Source organism: Amblyomma mixtum, chromosome 4 (genome assembly GCF_055824585.1).
Source record: "Amblyomma mixtum isolate Tamu chromosome 4, ASM5582458v1, whole genome shotgun sequence".
Classification (NCBI taxonomy): domain Eukaryota; kingdom Metazoa; phylum Arthropoda; class Arachnida; order Ixodida; family Ixodidae; genus Amblyomma; species Amblyomma mixtum.
The window spans coordinates 142,174,246-142,194,119 of record NC_143015.1 but is presented as its reverse complement, the minus strand read 5'-3'; the positions used below and the strand labels follow the sequence as shown (position 1 = coordinate 142,194,119).

Genomic DNA, 19,874 nt, shown 5'->3' with positions numbered 1-19,874 from the left:
TTTAGAGCTGCCGGGCACAGCAAAGTATTTGTATATAGGCGAAGCAGAAGCCGCTCCTCCGCCTTTGAGAGACCTTTACACGGGCGGGGATAAAGACTATGGCCAGATTGATAAAGTAAAGAAATGTCTTTAAACGAGTAAGCTGGAGTGAATTCGAGTTCCTGTCTGCAGGCGCCGCAGAGTTCGCTCCTCCGCCTTACTCAGCCCCTTGGCGGGTGCCGGGTAGAGACGGTGGCTGTCGCAATAATAAATTAGGATTTCGCGGAACCGCAGAAGTGGTTTATGAGCTTCTGAGCCATGAGAGCTAGGATGAGGAACCCGGTGTGTGAGCGCTCGGGTGGCGGCAGCATTCCCGACAACATTCATAACAAAAGTGTGACGCATTGGCGTCGTTGTTGTTGTTGTGACTGAGAGAAGGATGAAGAGGAAATTGCACGGGCTTGCCTACTGGCTCGAGCCAAGCCACCACCGCTGCCACGTGCAGATAGAGGAGAGTTAAGAGATCAGAGGAAAGAGAAAAAGGAAAGAAAAGACGCGCGTCGCAGCAACAACTGCGTCCGCCGGAGCGGACGCTGCTAAAAAAAAAACAGATAAGCGGCCGAAGCCGCACTCGTCATTGGCGTCGTAGATTTCTCGTTGTATATAGATAACATGTGCTAGTTAAGCTGGAGGCTAGCTTGCTATAGGGATTCGAACCGACGACATATGCACCTTGAATCATGCACCTTGAATCGTATGCCTTCCCAAATTATCTACCCCTTTTATTAAGGTGTCCACCGAGATGTGAGGCAATTACTGCGCCATTTCCTTACCTCAAAAACGAATTTTTATATCCAAATTGTGATGCAACTGTCCTACGTGCGTGCGTGTGTGCGTGCGTGCGTGTGTGTGCTTGTGTATATGCGTGCGTGCCAGTATATTAACCCAGGGACAGTAATGATTTCGCCGATCTGTCCTCGCTTCGGCGAGCGCGGCTTCGGCCGCTTATCTGGTTTTTGAGCAGCGTCCGCTCCGGCGGACGCAGTTGTTGCTGCGACGCGCGTTTTTTCTTTCTTTCCTTTTTCTCTTTCCTCTGACCTTTTAACTCTCCTCTATCTGCACGTGGCAGCGGTGGTGGCTCGGCTTGAACCAGTTGGCAGGCCCGTGCAATTTCCTTTTCATCCTTCTCTCAGTCACAACAGCAACACATGATTTCGCATTCCCACACGTGAGCAGTTTTATGCTCGTGCGGCCGCGGTCGTTGTAGTTGTCCGCACCGTGCGTAGGAAAAACTCGTATCATGCGAACCGTTTTCCATAGAATGTTGCGGATGGTGGCATACGATTCAGCGTTTCGTGCAGCATAAACGTACTGGTTAAGTTAGAGACTGCAGAGATTCGAATCGGTGACCTATAATCGGGGTAACCAGCGACATATAGCCGGGGGCTGCGTTAAAAAAAAATAAATGTATGATGCGCGGTTCGGGCGTTCACCAAGATAAGTGAGACTGTTACTGCGTCATTTCCTTTCCTTAAAACACCAATTTTTCGATTTGTCCAACGGGCAAGGCGTCGTGCCGAACGGGCGATGGCGTTCCGTGGACCCCCTGGCAGCGCTGCAACACGCTGTCGTGTTCCACGCCTAAAGGCGAAGCTTAACTCCGATTTTACGTCTCTCTCGCGAACTTTTGAAGCGAAAGGCTTCACTACGAGGGTCGGAGCCGAGCTTCGCGTGAGCCGGGTATGCTGCAAAAGCCATATTCTGCGCATGCGCGAAACCGAGTGAAGTCACGCGCAGCGCAGTTGGCCGCCGACTCCGTAATAAAAAAAATAAAAATATGCTCAGAAACAAAAACAAAAAAAAGAAATGGAAGAAATGAAATATCACAAATAAAATAAATAAATAAAAGACAAACAGTCCGCAAGGAAACTCTCATATCTCGGTGGACACCCGAACCGCGCCGCAAGGGAAGGAAAATGAAATGAAAATTGGTTTTAAGGAAAGGAAATGCCTGTCTCGCATATCTTGGTGTACATACTCCCTAAAGGAATGGACAGCACAGTACATGTCTCTAAAGCAACCTTCTGAAACAACACCGTATTTACTACACGCGCGTCTCCTCCTCCGCCTCCGTACAGGCAGTGTGTGGACGGCCGAACGCCTCCACCGTTATCGTGGTGCTCCCAGTGCATTGTGCGCGAACTGCGACAGCCATGACGTCAAACCAAGCGTGACCGAACATTTTCGCTTGAATATCCAGGCTTAACCACAGCTAAGCCACCACCAAATTTTTTTTATTCTGCTCCATTCTAACGCGATTTCATTAATAATAATACGCGCTGTAAGAAATAAAGTGTCATGAGTTAGTGCAGGATGCAGTCGATGCAAATATTTGCGAAACAGCGGGATGTAATCTCTTGTTACCCGGCACGCCTAAGAGGTCCTTAATGTGTTAGGAGAAGGTAATTGACGCCAACCATGTAGAATACAGGAAAAACACGACGTTTCGGGACCGGCTCTGCCCCTTCTTCACATTCCCCTCATCCTACGTCCATGGGCTGCGGCCATTGACCTGGAGGTTCTCCACGCAGGGGCTTAAAAAGCCAAGCTGCGCTCGCCCGTAGTCACACCGTGAAGAAGGATACGAGCCGGTCCCGAAACGTCGTGTTTTTCCTGTATTTTACTTGGTTGGCGTCAATTACCTTCTCCTAACATTAAATTTCCTACACTACAGCCCGTCGAGCGCGGCGGTGGAGCTACCATTGACCTTTAGCGTGACCACGTGACACCACGTGACAACATGACGTCATAGCAGAGGAGAGATGGGCTGCCGGATCGCGCGGTCGGCCGCGGCGGTGGAGGCTCCACATCAGAGGCGCTGCAGCTGACCACGGGACGCTACAGCAGCGGTATAAAGCTGAGCTTGCCTCAGCTTTCCAATGTACTTTCCATGGGTGCCAAGAATGCTGTTGTAGCCGGTGCTGGGGCAGCGGTTGTACACTCTGCATTGAATTCACCGATGATCCCGTATATAGCTGCCACGGCAATCCTTGCTACACTTCTAGTGGTTGTATTAAAATGACCAAGTATTCAACCAAGGAAAGCCATGTATTACCAAGCCTAGCCATCAATATGCTTCGCATCTGACTAGGCTTAACCTTAGCTAAGCCTCAGCCATTTTCTTTTGAGTCCTTAATGTGGCATTAAAGCACCTGTGAAACAAGCATAGGCTTTAGCCATGTTTCGTAGTAAGCAAGATGACCGTGCGCTTTAGCCATTTCTAGTCAAATATCTGCATCTGTGAACAAGTCGCGACAGACATCGCACAGTACACGGGCCTCTAGAATTTCGCCTCCAAAGAAATTCTAGCCGCCGCGGCCGGGATCGAACCCGCGTCTTTTGGGTCAGCAGCCGAGCACCATAGCCACTGAGCCACCGCGGCGGCTGTGCGACAGTTTGAGCTGAACGTAGTACGTTTATTAAGGCGGTGGCTCAGTGGCTATGGTGCTCGGCTGCTGTCCCGAATGACGCGGGTTCGATCCCGGCCGCGGCGGTTGAATTTCATTGGAGGATAAATTCGAGGCCCGTGCACTGTGCGATGTCAGTGCACTTTAAAGAACCCCAGGTGGTCGAAATTTCCGGAGCCCTCCACTACGGCGTCTCTCATAGCCTTAGTCGCTTTGGGACGTTAAACCCCATAAACCAACCAACCAACCAACCAACCAACCAACCAACCAACCAACCAACCGACCGACCGACCGACCGACCGACCGACCGACCGACCGACCGACCGACCGACCGACCGACCGACCGACCGACCGACCGACCGACCGACCGACCGACCGACCGACCGACCGACCGACCGACCGACCGACCGACCGACCGACCGACCGACCGACCGACCGACCGACCGACCGACCGACCGACCGACCGACCGACCGACCGACCGACCGACCGACCGACCGACCGACCGACCGACCGACCGACCGACCGACCGACCGACCGACCGACCGACCGACCGACCGACCGACCGACCGACCGACCGACCGACCGACCGACCGACCGACCGACCGACCGACCGACCGACCGACCGACCGACCGACCGACCGACCGACCGACCGACCGACCGACCGACCGACCGACCGACCGACCGACCGACCGACCGACCGACCGACCGACCGACCGACCGACCGACCGACCGACCGACCGACCGACCGACCGACCGACCGACCGACCGACCGACCGACCGACCGACCGACCGACCGACCGACCGACCGACCGACCGACCGACCGACCGACCGACCGACCGACCGACCGACCGACCGACCGACCGACCGACCGACCGACCGACCGACCGACCGACCGACCGACCGACCGACCGACCGACCGACCGACCGACCGACCGACCGACCGACCGACCGACCGACCGACCGACCGACCGACCGACCGACCGACCGACCGACCGACCGACCGACCGACCGACCGACCGACCGACCGACCGACCGACCGACCGACCGACCGACCGACCGACCGACCGACCGACCGACCGACCGACCGACCGACCGACCGACCGACCGACCGACCGACCGACCGACCGACCGACCGACCGACCGGCCAGCCAGCCAGCCAGCCAACCAGCCAGCCAGCCAGCCAGCCAGCCAGCCAGCCAGCCAGAAGTCTTTAATGGCTCATACTGTAGGCCAAAACTGTCACACTCTAGCTGTCAATCAAACGGATGACAAGTGTCCACCGAGATATGTGAGAAAGTTGCTGCGTCGTTTCCTGTCATCAAATACAATTTTATTTTTCTTCATTACGGCACCTCTCTCTCTTCTTTCTCTCCCACTTCCTCCCTTCCTGTACGGTGTGGTTCAGGTGTCCACCGAGATAGATAATTACTGCGCCATTTCCTTTTCTCAAAAATGTGTTGCGTTCAAAGGTGTTTCCAGCGTGCAGAGGCGTCGCGCCGAACGGTTCCGCGAACTCCCTGGCAGCGCTGCAACACGCTGTCGCGTATCGCCCCTAAAGGTGAAGCTTAAGCGTCATTAATTAGTGATTAGTCATTAATTAGGTGTGCCGAAATCTTGTGGTGACGTCACCAGTGCCACAGAGGCAGTCAAAGTGGGGCGGAAAATGCTTTCGCCTCTACGCACTTAGACAAAGTGCCCCCTGAATTTTTGTCATTTCTGATTGCACCACTGACCAAGTCGCGAGAGTCTTCCGCGATACAGGCAACTATTATTGTTTCCACGCTTGTACAGGTGCACCGACATGCTTTACCTGGTGATGGCCCGACGAGTACTGACACCCGTTGTCGGCGTCTGTGATGTCCTGCGCTATACTATAGGAGCTTAGAAGAACGCTAACATCACCTTAATCCATATGAAAGCAGATGTCAAGGACTTGGAAAATTACAGACCAATAATCTTACTGCCCGTTGCCTATGAGGTAATTAAACCAGGCACCCGTAACTGCTGGGTACGACAATACGCTGTTAAACCGTTACCAGACATCTAAAACACAACGACACACAGTGATCGTGTTTTCCCCACAACTGTTTACATCGGCGCAGATGACCTGATGGTTTCTTGCGTATCTTTCTCAGAAATCTGCAAACTCCAGCAAGATGCCATCACACACTTTGCCACCCTACCCCCCGCCCCCCAATACGTTGTCTATACAGACTCGCAGGCAGCTCTGCGTGCCTTCCATGAAAGAGCCCTCCCTTTCCCTACCCGATCGGTCTTAGATGCCGCACTCTTAGCATTAAGCCCACGACCGGTGACCCTTCGGTGGATCCTTGGTCACATGGGCATTCCCGGCAATGAGCTGGCTCACCAGCTTGCCTGCGAAACTATACACCGGGCACCGGGGATCCCATGGACGAGCCCACCGACGGAGCAGGCGGTCAGGGCTTACAAACGCACTGTCGACGAATACTACGCGCAGCAAAAATTGGATTTAGCTGATTTACCACCTCCACACCCATCCTTATCGATCCGTGAAGCTCGCATTCTTCGCCGAATACAGTTTAATCTCCTACATACACCAGCCAAACTTTATCTGTATACCGGCACACTTCCACATCTCAGTGCACAAACTGTCCACACACACATGCAGACATAGAAAACTGCCTTACACAGTGCCCCGCAGCCTTCCAGTCCCCCGCCTATCCTTTCCCCCCACCCCCACCGTGGCCCATCTGGCTCGCCTCCCTGGAACTGAGACTGCAACGTGCCCTCGTCTCCTTGGCCCAGGACGTACTGAACGCCTAATAAAAGGATGTTCTAATAAAAATGTCACACCACTACCACCAGCAAGTTCGGTTTGGTTTTGGTTTAGGAGGTTTGACGTCCCAAAGCGACTCAGGCCATGAAGGACGCCGTAGTGAAGGGCTGTAGTGAATTTCGCCTCCATCGAAATTCGACCGCTCCGGCCGGGATCGAACCAGCGTCTTTCGGGTCAGCAGCCAAGCGCCATAACCACTGAGCCATCGCGGCGGCTCCAGTAAGTGCGCTCGTACATGCTTTTTTTTTCTGATACCGAGCTTTGTTTTTTAACGCGATGATGATAATTTTCATGGCGCAAGGTCATCTGTGGCCAAAGAGGGTTATGGCACAAGGTGTTTTTGGTTACTCAAGGTGCGGTCAAAGGCTAATTCTCCTAGCAGTTCATCCTAAAGAAGCCTAGTACCAGGCCAGGGGAAAGCTTGTACAAATTTTATCACCGGTGGGTACTGGCGGCGATGGGGATCGAACCCCGTACCTCACGCATGCGAGGTGGATGCTCAAGTCACTGGGCCATTACTGACAGAAAAACTCGATTATAAATTATTTGTCGGTCGTAGGCGAATACCACATGGTCATTCATGCTTAGTAGCGTCTTCGGTTTGATTTGGTTTATTGGGGTTTAACGTCCCAAAGCAACTCAGGCTATGAGTGACACCGCAGTGAAGGGCTCCGGAAATTTCCACCACCGGGGGTTCTTTAACGTGCACTGACATTCGAATCAGTCAGAATCAGTAGCGTCTTCGAGTCAGAACCAAAGGTGGTCTAAATGCCATAAACCGGATCATTGTAGGAAAGAAAAAATGCCACCAAAATTAGGTGTATGTACTCCTATAAGAGTCCTACTCAGCTGAAAAACCGGTGTCGTCCCGTCGATGCAGCTGGGATCGAACCCGCGGCGGTCGAATTTCGATGGAGGCGGAATTCTAGAGGCCCGTGTGCTGTGCGATGTCAGTGCACGTTGTTAAAGAACCCCAGGTGGTCGAATTACTGCCGGAGCCCTTCACTACGGCGTCCCTCATAGCCTGAGTCGCTTTGGGACGTTAAATCCTCATGAACCAAAATTAAATAACAAAATATAGGTGTCGCCATCATCGGCCGAGTTGGCAAGCAAACTGCATGCGTCAACACTGATCTCGGAGGCTATGCTACACTGCCGTCCACTTCAGAACGGTGGCAACCAGTCATCCTCGGGGCAGGATTCACTAGTTTGAATTTAATCAGTGGTAAATTCTTAATTTTAATTTTTTCGCCGATAAACTCTCTTGCTGCCGGACAAAAGTCAACATACCAAAAAAAAGCGAGGCCAGAGAATGAATCTTTATTGCGAAAAGTAATTAGATCGAGTTGTTTGGTTTGGTTTATGGGGTTTAACGTCCCAAAGCGACTAAGGCTATGAGAGACGCCGTAGTGGAGGGCTCCGGAAATTTCGACCACCTGGGGTTCTTTAACGTGCACTGACATCGCACAGTACACGGGCCTCGAATTTCTCCTCCAAAGAAATTCAGCCGCCGCGGCCGGGATCGAACCCGCGTCTTTCGGGCCAGCAGCCGAGCACCATAGCCACTGAGCCACCGCGGCGGCACTTAGATCGAGTTGTCCTTATTTCTCTTCAAGAGGTTGACTGTTAAAACGGGAAGTTCTTAGTTTAGTTTATGGTTTAGTTCATGGGGGCTTAACGTCCCAAAGCGGCTCAAGATTAAGTTTATGCGTGCGGAAAGAGTGTATTAAATACGAAAGCAAGGACAAATTTACAGCCGCTAGAGATGCGGGAGGTTTTCTGAAGGTAAATCACTGAAAAAGCTAACCATGACCACAAAGCAACCAAAAATTTGCTCGTGCTTTGCACAGGCACATATACGATTTTTTTATTTGGTTTATTCTTCGTTACGAGCAGTTTTATCTCTAGGTACTCAGAAATGATAATTATTCGCTAATTCTAATTATACGCAATCTAATTTGAACAAACCTACCAGTTCGTTTTAAATTTCTGCAATGCAGGGACCACTGGTGACCAAAATCTTGAAGTTCAGAGCTTTTCCCTGGCAGCTATTTCGTTGCATGGAAATCACAGGTGTAATGAGAGCGGCAAGACATGAGGTCTCATCCGTGCAATCGTCTGCTTGGTGCCGTTTCAGAGTTTTCCGAGAGTTCGAAGATCTTGTACCCTGATGATGCGACGTCCACGACGTCGTCGAGACTCAGGTACCGTCTGACAAGTGCCCAGCAGTGTTCAGTGAGGTCGACGAGCTGCATGCGTTCGTCTCCCCGCGGGTGACAGGCGACTCGCTCCTTGACGACTCCGGTCAGCTGCATGAAGGTGTGCATGTCTTCGATGGTGTTGAGGGCACTTCGCACGGCCGAGGCGATACCGTCCTGCTTGATGGACGCAGTCTCAGCTAGACTTTTAAGAAGGAACGAATGGCGTACGACTTCTTCCAGGGCTGTCGCGTGGCACCTGTGGAAAGAGATATCTGAACGTTCGAAGGAAGTTCCATTGTGTACAGCTTTCGACATGCAATTCGCCTTGTTCTTAAGATTACACTGAACCAAACACTCGTAAGCTAAAGCGTAGAAAATACAGACAAATGCTTTTATTAGACACCTTTAGCGGAGCGTGTACCGTGTTACCGTTATCGCAGTACCGGGAGCCCGCGCGCAGCCAATGCGCATGCGCAAATCTCCTAGACGTCGCCAGATGGCGCCATGGACCCGGCAGCTGCGCGCTCGCCTGCAGCATCGGGACCAATCAGCGCGTGCTCACCGGCGGTGAGCGGGCTCACGGTACTCCAGTAACGGCACTCTGGAGGAGCGCCACACGTCGGAAAACGTTATGTATTTGGTTTCACTAAGCTCCGGTGCGCCACATTTTTTTAATCCTTGGTTCAAGTTACGTGAATCACCCTGTATACTATCCTTCTGTACTTTTCTACCGAGAAGATTGGTTTGGTTTGGTTTATTGGGGTTTAACGTCCCAGAGCAACTCAGGCTATGAGGGACGCCGTAGTGAAGGGCTCCGGAAATTTCGACCACCTGGGGTTCTTTAACGTGCACTGACATCGCACAGTACACGGGCCTCGATAACTTCACCTTCATCGAAATTCAGCCGCCGCGGCCGGGATCGAAACCGCGTCCTTCGGGTCAGCAGCCGAGCGCCGTAACCACTGAGCCACCGCGGCGGGGCTCTACCGAGAAGAGGTAAATTGTGCCCTGCCGGGTTTAACCTCCCGACGGAACACATGGGTATTTATCGAGGTCTCTGAATTAATTTACACCACTTCGGGTTCTCTCGGCATCGTACAGCCCCCGGACAGTATTGTACTCCATCGAAATATGGCCAACGCGGCCGGGATCGAGCCCTCGACCTTGGAACGCCAAAGCCACTTAGCCCCAGCGACACGATGGCAAGAAGCTGTACTTTGCATACTGTATTTGTGCTGATTTGCCCGTCTTCCGCACCCATGCCATTTGGTTCCAGGCCTAGCACCTCCGTCCCACGGCACTTCATGAGACATCACAGGGAATGTCACGCAACATTTAACACGGCGTCAAACAACGCTATTACATTATACGAGGCTTGAATGATCAGTCAAAGGACCAACTGATACTGGTGCTGAATAAAGTGCGTTCCCTGGCGGTATTCCTGGAAAAACGAGGTGTATGGTGAAGTGCGTGAACCGGAAGCTAGGTTTACATGATGATTTATGATAGATGAAGCTTGAGGCTCCTAACTGTCGTCTTTGTTAAAGCAACAAACGTAATTTGTAACTGTTCCTATACTATACGATCTTTACGGCTCTATTTAAACGCTGCCCTCAGACAAAACAAGACATTTGCTGCAATCAAGATTCAGATGCATAGGAGGAAATGAAATAAAGGGTAATGAATCGGCCATCTGACAGGTTGCCTGCGATAGATGCTCGCCTATGACAAATAATCTGTTAAACGCACTGATCAGTTTGTCCCCGCACACTGCGAAAAGCACGAACGTCTTTTGAACGCGTCATCTACATTGACTGCTGGATTCGGTAAAGTTCTCCATTCCCACGCCTGGTCTTTAAATACAAAGCAGGCACAAGTGGACAGTGGTAGAAAGCGAAAAATAACAAACATTCTTTGTGATGCGCACTATAGTTGGGTGGAACTCAAGAACGAAGCGGCTTTTCCCCGTCAAAGGACCTCCACCCCCTCCATCCAATGGCGTCGGCCGATCCTCATGAACCTGCTATAGTAGGACACAACTTAAAAAAAAAACAGCAGTTGCTAACACCGGGCCGCGGTCCGCGGCGTCCTGTATTACTCCGCTGGCCAATCACAACAGTAAACGAAATCCGCTTTTGAATGTTTGACTGTACTAAACAGTCCACGTATCAAAATTCAAGAGCTCATAATTATTTTTCTTGAGACAGGCTTCATCCTTAGGTAACAAGAAACGTTTAAGCAGCGGACTATTTTTCGTCGTGGACGAATTCTGTGCGCGGAGGCTGAATGTGGGCGCAGCTTCACTGCAGACTTTTGTATCCGGTTATAGCGTGACGGTTCAGGAGGCAGCGCGACAATGCAGAGAGGGTCTATTCGCGACAGTGGAGGGAGGAGGCCATCCCCTTTGATTGGTTGGTTGGTTTATGGGGTTTAACGTCCCAAAGCGACTAAGGCTATGAGAGACGCCGTAGTGGAGGGCTCCGGAAATTTCGACCACCCGGGGTTCTTTAACGTGCAGTGACATCGCACAGTACACGGGCCTCTAGAATTTCTCCTCCAAAGAAATTCTAGCCGCCGCGGCCGGGATCGAACCCGCGTCTTTCGGGCCAGCAGCCGAGCACCATAGCCACTGAGCCACCGCGGCGGCCAATCCCCTTTGATCGGATCGGCCACTCCCTCCATTCTCATGATGGCAGGCTCATAGAATCGGCCGGGAAAAGTCGCTTTGTTTTCGAGTTGTAAGCGTGGGCCTCGTTATGAACTCTCCATAAATGTGTTAAACTTAAGTGGGTGCACTACCAGCCTGTCGTGTTTTTTACGAAGTAGGCGGGAGCAGGAAATTGCGAGGCAAACTGAAGAAGCGTGCGCCACAGCGTTGATGAACGAATCTCCGCGGTCACCTTTAGAAAGTGTGCCCACACTGGCTTGTATTTCACCAGTACCGTAATATTAGTTACTCTTAGAAGCTACTCCGCAAAGCACCTCACAAGCACAAATATCCAGAACCTACCCGACTGAAAATTTCCATAAGGCGAGTCCTGTAATTCCATATATTTCCATATTGATTATATAAAGGCAGTATGGAGGTATAGAGTCGCTATAGACTATGGAAAGCGTATATGGAAACTTACGCACTCCATATGACGCCATGCACTTTTTATGGAAGCTATATGGAAATATAATGGAATGTTTATGGACTCCATAGAAAAATGTATGGTTGTCCATATAATTTCCACATCATATGTACTCCATATTCCCATAATTCCATGCGAGCGACTCGTATGGAACGATTCAGTAACGCTCCCGTCGCCAATGTGCTACCCTCTTTTGAAAGCTTCGTATCATGAGCACATGTAAAATTATGGGACTATGGACTATGTATGGTATGCGTGAGATGTGAAAATTCGTACATTTTTGAAATGTTTTGTCTATATTTTTCAAATTCTGTTGGTTGGTTTGTACATGATTTCCATATGTGCACAGTGTAAAGCGGACGCCGCATGCATTAAGGCGAAAGCCTTTAATGCCTCATACTGTCGTGACCAAGGAATGTTAGCAAGTGTGTCCGCGTTTCGGCGTCACTACTTAAAAAAAAAACTGTCGAGACTGTGAATCTAACCACGGCATTTGCCATTTGAAGTGGAGTCGCTACCACTCCGCCACGAAGGCTCAGGATTAGGGGTTGAATACAGGCGCATCTAGTGAATGCATGGGCTTCATAAATAAAATAAAAGGAAGAAAACAAAAATAAAAATAAGAAATGAAAAATTAATAAATAATAATAAGAAGAGAAACAAAAATAAAATAAAGGAATAAAATATGCAAAACAAAAAATAAAACCACTGCGCCAGGAAGGGCTTTCGCCTTGCAGCACTTTATAGAGCCAAAGTGCCACTGAATTTTTTTCGTAACTCCGTGTGCGATGTCCATATAATCTGCACAATCCGTGACCGCATCACTATTTTTACCAATTCATTTTTTTTACGAGCAGCAAAGCACTGTAATGCCCTTACCCATCATATCGCCGTCATAACCTGCCTCTCAACATTTGCAACCACTGTGAACGCCTGCACTATGTGAACCCACCACTTATGTAACATCCCGTGAGGTTCTTGAAGAAAAATAAAGTGATGTGATAAACTCCGTGCGTTCAATGCGGTTCTTACATTAACCATACAAAAAACATTGCGGGAATCGTTTCACCAGAGGGTCGTACAGTCAAGGTGTTCGTGAGCAATCATTTCTCTCGGGTGGTGTTAATGCAGGCAGGTGGCCTACGAGTTACCGTATACAGGCTCCACACGGTAGTCAGTTTCACGTTTTTTTTTCACGCGCCTCAATTGGCCGAATATGATCACGTGACCCCAAAGCGTCCATGCATTGCAGAAAAGCCAGTACTTGCGGTCTGTTCCGCACTCACTATCGGACGTCCATTGGTTCGCAAACTATCCTCGTTATTCGCGGGTGTCCTTCTTGCGCGACTGCACAACTTTATTTAAAATTTGTTTTTGTTTTAAGAGCACAAAATTTATTCGAGCATTTTTTCGTTATCATTGAAAAGAAGGCATTAGTAACTTGTGGCCTCCTAAAAAAGATGGCGTTACCTATTCGTAAAGCTTGTAATATGCTGAGAACTTGTTGAGGCAGGCCCAAGCGCAGCCAACGCTCAACTAGCAAGTGTTTGAATCACTGAGGCACTGTTTTAACCAAAATAAACTGAATTTTACACGCGAAAATTAGTGAATTGCGCGAGCACCGGCTTTAAGCACAGAGCCAGGCATGCAGAGACAATGCTTGACGCTGCTGTTAGAGCCTTAGATCACCAGGATGCTTTACAGAGCAAGATGACGAACCAACACCCAACTCTACTCTCACACGAAACACTCAATCAGCTCTAATAAGGCGGCTGATCGTAGCACGTCCTCTGTGCAATGCGTCCTTACTTGTCGAACCTCAAGCCGCTCACGAAGAGCGCGGCGTGTGTCAGGAGGTCGGAGTTACGCCGCGCGTGTCTCTGACAGCAAACCAGCAGTCGGGTGCGTCTGCGAATGATTCGTCGCAAAGGATGGCGCTCATCAGGGCACGGTTGTCCTGGATGCCGTCTGCCAGGCGTTGGGTGAACGTGGACGTATCGGTGAAAATGGTCACTCCTCGGATGTTTCGGCTCACTCTGACCACGTCGGCCAGACTCTCCAGCTCATGGCCATCCATTAAGGTGCTGGACACAAATCTCAGCCTTTTTATGGTCTCGCTTCGAGACAGGGATTCGAGGATGACAGTCCACCACGCGTTTGAGACGCTTACCGTTTCGTTCTCCGGTTCGACAGAAAGTGAGATGAATTGAAGCGCTGACGCAACTCTTAGGTAGTTCGCCAATGCTAAAGATACTGCTAGGTCGCCTCTTGTGATCTCCAGGGTCAGTGATGTCACGTGGTCTGCTGAAGGCATCGTGCCGAATAGCGTTATGTCAGTCAACATACGCTTGAAAGTAGGCTGCTCCACAGACAACCCGCATTCCAACTGTTCAGAATAATTGAGAACTCGGCATGTTCTCAGGGACACTCTATCTTGTTGTCCGCTCTCCTTTAGGGCCTTGTAGACCCGTTCACAGTCACCGATATCTGAAGAATCTTCGTTCTGAATGGTCACCATTCTCAGATTTGCCCTTCCTGCAAGAACCGTGAAGAAATGCTCCCACATCTCCGCCTTCCAAGTATGTAATGGAACAGTTAGTTCTTCTAACCTGTCATTGCCAGCGATTGCGGCAAGCCAGTTGTCACAACTGCTTCCGTGCTTACAACAGGGAGTCCTAGGAGTGTCGATGATGTGGAGCGCACGAATTGCCTCGTTCTCTGATATGATTTTCTCAAGGAGAATTACACTTTCAGGCTCGAATCGAAAACCTGTCAGCGTGAGCGTTGCGATGGTCTTGTTCTCCAGGAGACCCCGAAGCAAGTTGTTCAGAAAGCCTTGATCTTCTTGCTGAAGGTCTGCCTTCATACTTAGTGCAGTCAGCACAACGCTATTTCTCACGCATTCGGCGAACGTTACGCCGCAGGTTGCGCTTAACACCGACTCGTGCAGCGATATTTCTTTCACAGTGGTGTTGTCCCTCAGAGCGCTGAACAATTCATTCCCTGAACTCTGGTCCATTTTCAACTCGGGTATTCTCAGGGCGGTCAATTGCGCCTCGAGAAGAAGTGTCGACAGTGCGGAGGTCAATTCCGGCGTGCAATCCTGGACTCGGCATTCGAATTCTTCCAAGGCTGTCAGGGTAGATATGGCGGCGCACGCAACCTCTGGCATGTCACCGTAGGTCGCGTCTAGCACAAGCTTCTTCAGATATTTGTTGTCCCGCAAAGCATCGAATAGAACTTCTTCGGGTATATTCAGCTGGTTCAGATTGACGCAGACCGACGTGACGCAGCAGTGTGTCTTCAGAAGCAAGCGTACAAGTGCGGCGACTTGGCGTAGCATTACTTTTGGTCGGTGTCTTATTAAGGGAGGTAGAGCAGAGAAGGTGAATAGACATAACTGGCCGTTTCTCTCAGGTAGGTATCGAACTTCCAGCCCACCGTGGCACAAGAATTCGTTCCACGTTGAAAGGTTCTGAGCTATATGACAGGTGCGTCCTTCGGTCCCTGTACAGTGAAGGCAGCGGTCGATTGCCTCTCCTGAGAAGGGGCTTCTTGCGGCGTCTAGGTTGACCTGGCCGATGCAGGCAAGCTCGAATGGGTCTGCCTCGAAGAACGTACAGAAGGATTCGCTGGGTCGCCAGTGATCTGCCATGTCCACTGTGCACAAAAGAATGTGGGGCTTATGCGATAAGCAGGGTATTTGTGCAGGCTCGCTTAATCGTGAGTATCAGAACGGTGACACAACTGTGAATATTCATATTCCCTCGGAAGAGCTTAAGTACGCTCATTTGTGGCCGCGAAATTAACACAAGTAGTTGCAGCCAAGCTTCTACAAGTATTACTTTTGCGTTACTTCAGCAGTCGGCGAAGTCACTCCTCATGTGCGCGGTAATTTAGCATGTCAGCTTTGTCGTGCTTGAACGGTCTCTAAGATTCATGAAACAATCCGGATATATGGTTGCGGTTGAGACATACTCCGGTGACCATGAGACCTGTATTTCTGTAAGCCCACATACTGTGTGCTCCTCCTCTCAACAGTCACACTATAGTGCTCCTGCAAGTCACGTGACTACAGCGAGCCAATCAACAAATACTGCCAGCAACCTAACCTGGCAGCTATTCTACCGCATGGCAGGGCAGGCTCTCCCTTTATTTAAGCCTCTCAGTGCTCTATCTGTTACAGCCGACGTCGTCGCTTCGGCGGACGCAGTTCTTTTCTTTCAATCTTTCCCCTCCCATCTTTCAACTCTCTTCTGTCTGCACGTGGCAGCGATTGTGGCTCGGCTTGAGCCAGTGGGCAAGCCCTTGCACTTTTTTTTTCATCCTTCCTTTAGTAGCAACAAGTGTTATTGTTAACTGGCCTGGTCATGCTCTCGTCTGGTGCCTTACATCGGCTTCCACGCCAATGAGTCTCGGCTCGATTCATTCGACCCGCTTCAGATCACTTCACGTAACAAAATGCATCCGTCATGGTTTGTGCGGAAGTAACAGAACTCACAACAGGAAGTGGACACATACATAATATAACCGTCCGTAAGGGCGCAATGCCTGCCATCAACCAGGGAAGTGCAAAGGGTTAATGCTAGGCATTTCATTTTGCACAGCACTCACTTGAACATATGAACCACCCACGAGCACACCAATGCCGCCTTAAGTGGTTCTTTCTCACTTACCAATTTGGGGCGCCAGCTGACAACGTCTCGATTTTCTGGCGTGAAGCGGGAATGTCCTCAGCGGAGCAACGAACGCCCGAGAGGACTGGGAGGCGACCCTGTCCGGTTGCTGCACCCTCGAGGCCCAAATGGCCTTAACGCAGCGCGCCCGGGCTGCGGCAAACGCCAATGGTGTGCCTGACTAGGCATCCCACCTAGTGGTTGTAAGGGCGTGACCCTTCAGGTCACGACCCCCAACACCTGTCCCTATGATTTAATAAATGTTTTCACCACCCCACCCGAGAACAGAGGCTTCGTCTTCTTTGCTTTCCAGTGCCACGTTGAATCGTACCTTAATGGGCAGCCTCAGAGACTGCGCCTATACAGAAGAAATGGCAGATGAACTTGTCAAAAAAAAATGTCCTGGCTTAGCTTATGCTTAAGCCTAGGATGCGAAGCATAGTAGCCTAAAAAATTAAACATTACCTGGCTATACCTGGTTAGCCATTCATAGACAAGACATTACCTGGCTATACCTGGTTAGCCATTTCATAGACAAGAACAACTCATGTGTTACTCTGCTTCTTCCTTTATTTTTCTCAAACCAATAAATACACTATGATGATCAGTAAAGTAATTCGTTTCTCACGTTGCTTCTTCCGGTAAGCACGCTCCTTTACAAGGCGCTGTTCCCACTGTTCAGGAGTTTCTTCAGCACGCATTTTCCGTTTGGTAGCATTTCGCCGCTCGAACCGAGTAGAAATACTCGAAGCTTCATCCTTCACCTCGGCATCGGTTGTCGAACGCTGCCGTCTAGCTGCATACTGTGCACGTCGCTTGGCAAGCCGTACTTCTCGTTCTTCTCCCGTTCCCGTGGCTCTTTGTAACTTGCGCTTTGCGGTCTGGCGAGCCGCCCTCTCCCTGGACGACATCTCGCTGCTCAACTGACTCAACGAGTGCGTCCAACAGCGTCGCCTTTTGCGTGACGTCAGTATCTCCTAGCGGTAGGAGCGGGAGTTAGGCCGCCGGCGGAGGCTGCGCGTCCGCAAGCGAGCGCACGAGTTGAGCCCCAGCTAGGGTGGCTTACCCCAGCTTTCACAGCTCTTGTGACGTCATATCACGTGGTGCGCCGATGAAGGTCAAGTGGTAGCTACGCGGCCGTGCGCGGCGCAGCAAGGAAGAGCTCGGTTGTGCGAGTAATATGCTTCGCATAAAAGGCCGCCACTCTCTGGAAGACGCTGAAGTAACGAGCTTGAGGTGTTTGGTTATACTCACATAGTTCCACCTCTATCCACCATATTGGACCGTGACGTCATCATTGGCACACGGCAGGGGTGGTATTCTGCCGGTGTCGCCTTTTGCGACATGTCGCATATAGGCGGGGCCTAAAAAAGTGCTTACAGATGCTCGAAGAAACGGAAAAAGCAGCCGGCACTTTCGTCTGCGGTGCATTCATTCACTCCGAGAAGCGACAATTTACCACTGCTGATTCCCTAGCAGCAGTAGTTTCGTATCTTTTATAGCAAGAATATTTGCCATCACATGACGTCTAATGTTCAAAAAAACATTGGCAAATTTAATATAAACTCGCTTTACTTCATTTAAGTCTATAAAACACCGCGAAAAAGCTCCAAATCTATTTTTCTTTTGTTCCGGACGGTTGTGCTAGGTTTCGGCTGCGTTTCGGGCAGTTGCAGACGGTAGCAGTGTAGCAGGAGGTCCCATTAGGCTTGCGCGCTCCAGAACCGAGAGCGTATCTAAAAAACTAGGCTGAATTGCAGCTTAAACTTTATCGTCGAAGCAAGGTAAGTCATAGCGAAAAGTAACAACACCAGTAGTTGCCGGTAAACATGCCGACCGGAATCGCAAGGACTGCTGAATTGGCTGAAGCGGGCGGCTCTCGCTTGGAAGGACGTCGCCATGTTTTCACGCCAAGGGCGCAAAAGCCGCAACTGCCGATTGCGTTCGTACGCTAACGGTAGCCCGTCGCCCGCGCGAATCGCTTTAGCGCATTCCGTTCTTCGACTAAGCGTAGTAAATTGGGGCGACGTCACGATGACGTAGCAGGAAGGCGGGTCCGTGTCGTCACGCCGCTGTCACCGCGGCTCGAGCCAATCAGCGAAGAGCGAATGCGACATGTCGCAAAAGGCGACACCGGGAGAATACCACCCCAGGTGGTTGTTTCTACAATGCTGTTGTAGATGGCGCACTCTATATTGTAGAATGCACCGGGATGGCAGGCGCTACCAGCAGAGTGGTTTGTGAGACCCAAGTTGCTATTCCCGAGTAACCTCTCGCGATCAGTAAATAATTTAACAGCCACCCGTCAGGATGGTCAGTTTGCCCTACAACCTGGTGGGCAGGTTGTGATGACATCACAGGGCCACGTGACCTAAGTGGCCCACCTAAGTTGCTTCTCAGGTGGGTGGCCACCTAGGCCACCCTACTTTTCGCTCACAACGCCGATGCCGGATTTTCAGGGTAGCGGGGCCTTTAACGCTGTCGCGTTAAAACGCATATAGTTTCAGAGGAAAGGAAATGACGCAGTAACTGTCTCACGTATCTCGGTGGACACCCGAACCGTGAAGTAAGGGAAGCGATAAAGGATGGAGTGAAAGAAGAACGGAAGAAAATTGGCAGTGGCTTAGCTCGGCTATGCTAGGATACACGTAGCGAAAGCGAGCGCAACGGCGAGGCAAGCGGTGTGACGTCATACCAAACGGCGGCTCCGCGGTGAGGCGCGCGGTGTGACGTCATGCCAGATGGCGCGGCGAGCACGCGGCGTCCGCCAGTTGCGGCGGTTGCTAGGCAACGGCTCAAGGTCGGTCTCTGTGCCTCCTCGGAGCACCGCCACATCGAAATCGCAAGTTCGTGGCCAATGTAGCTTTCGCTACAAAAGAGGTGCCGTAGTGGAGGTGTCCGGGCTATTTCGACCACCTGGGGATCTTAACATGCACTGACATCGGACAGAACATGGGCGCCTTTTGCGTTTTGTCTCCATCGGAACACGGCCACCGCGGCGGGGTTCAAACCAGGCAACTCCGGCTCAGTAGCTGAGCGCCCTAACCAACCACTGAGCCACCGCGGTGGGTGCAAGAGTACGCGCCATTTACACCTTGAGAACAGCAACCATTGAGCCGTTCGCATTGAATACAGGTTACCAACGAGATACAACGGCTAAAATAAGCGTACTATTCTAATGCGCTCACGAGACAGTCCCACAGGTCTGTAAGTCGCTGCCTCCCGGTAAGAGGCGTCCATTGTTTAGCCAGCTTGCTATAGCCGGAACTCAAGAAGGCAGCGGCTTTTCCCCGCCAAAGGACCCCCTTCCAGCCAGTGGCGACGGCCGATTCTGATCAACCTGCTAGTGTGACAAAGCAGGGAGTGGTAGATGATAGGGGATAATCCCTTCCCTCTAGGATCGGGATAGACCCTTCTTTCCATTGTGGCGCCGCTCCTTGCATTGAAACTTTAAACTTTATGCGGGGGTAACAATGGGCAAATTGAAGGTGATACAACAGTTTAGAACACGATATCGCGTCAAAGAATAGGCGACAAAGCTGCTGTCGCTGTGAAGCGGACGTGCAGGGCGCCACCATGTTGTCAACGCTACATAC

The 19,874-nt window shown here is 51.0% G+C and overlaps 1 pseudogene; it reads right to left on the bottom strand.

The window, feature by feature from the left end:
- Positions 1-8,369: 8,369 nt before the first annotated feature.
- LOC149348523 (uncharacterized) lies at positions 8,370-15,257 on the bottom strand (annotated as a pseudogene).
- Between the last annotated feature and the right edge of the window lie 4,617 nt (positions 15,258-19,874).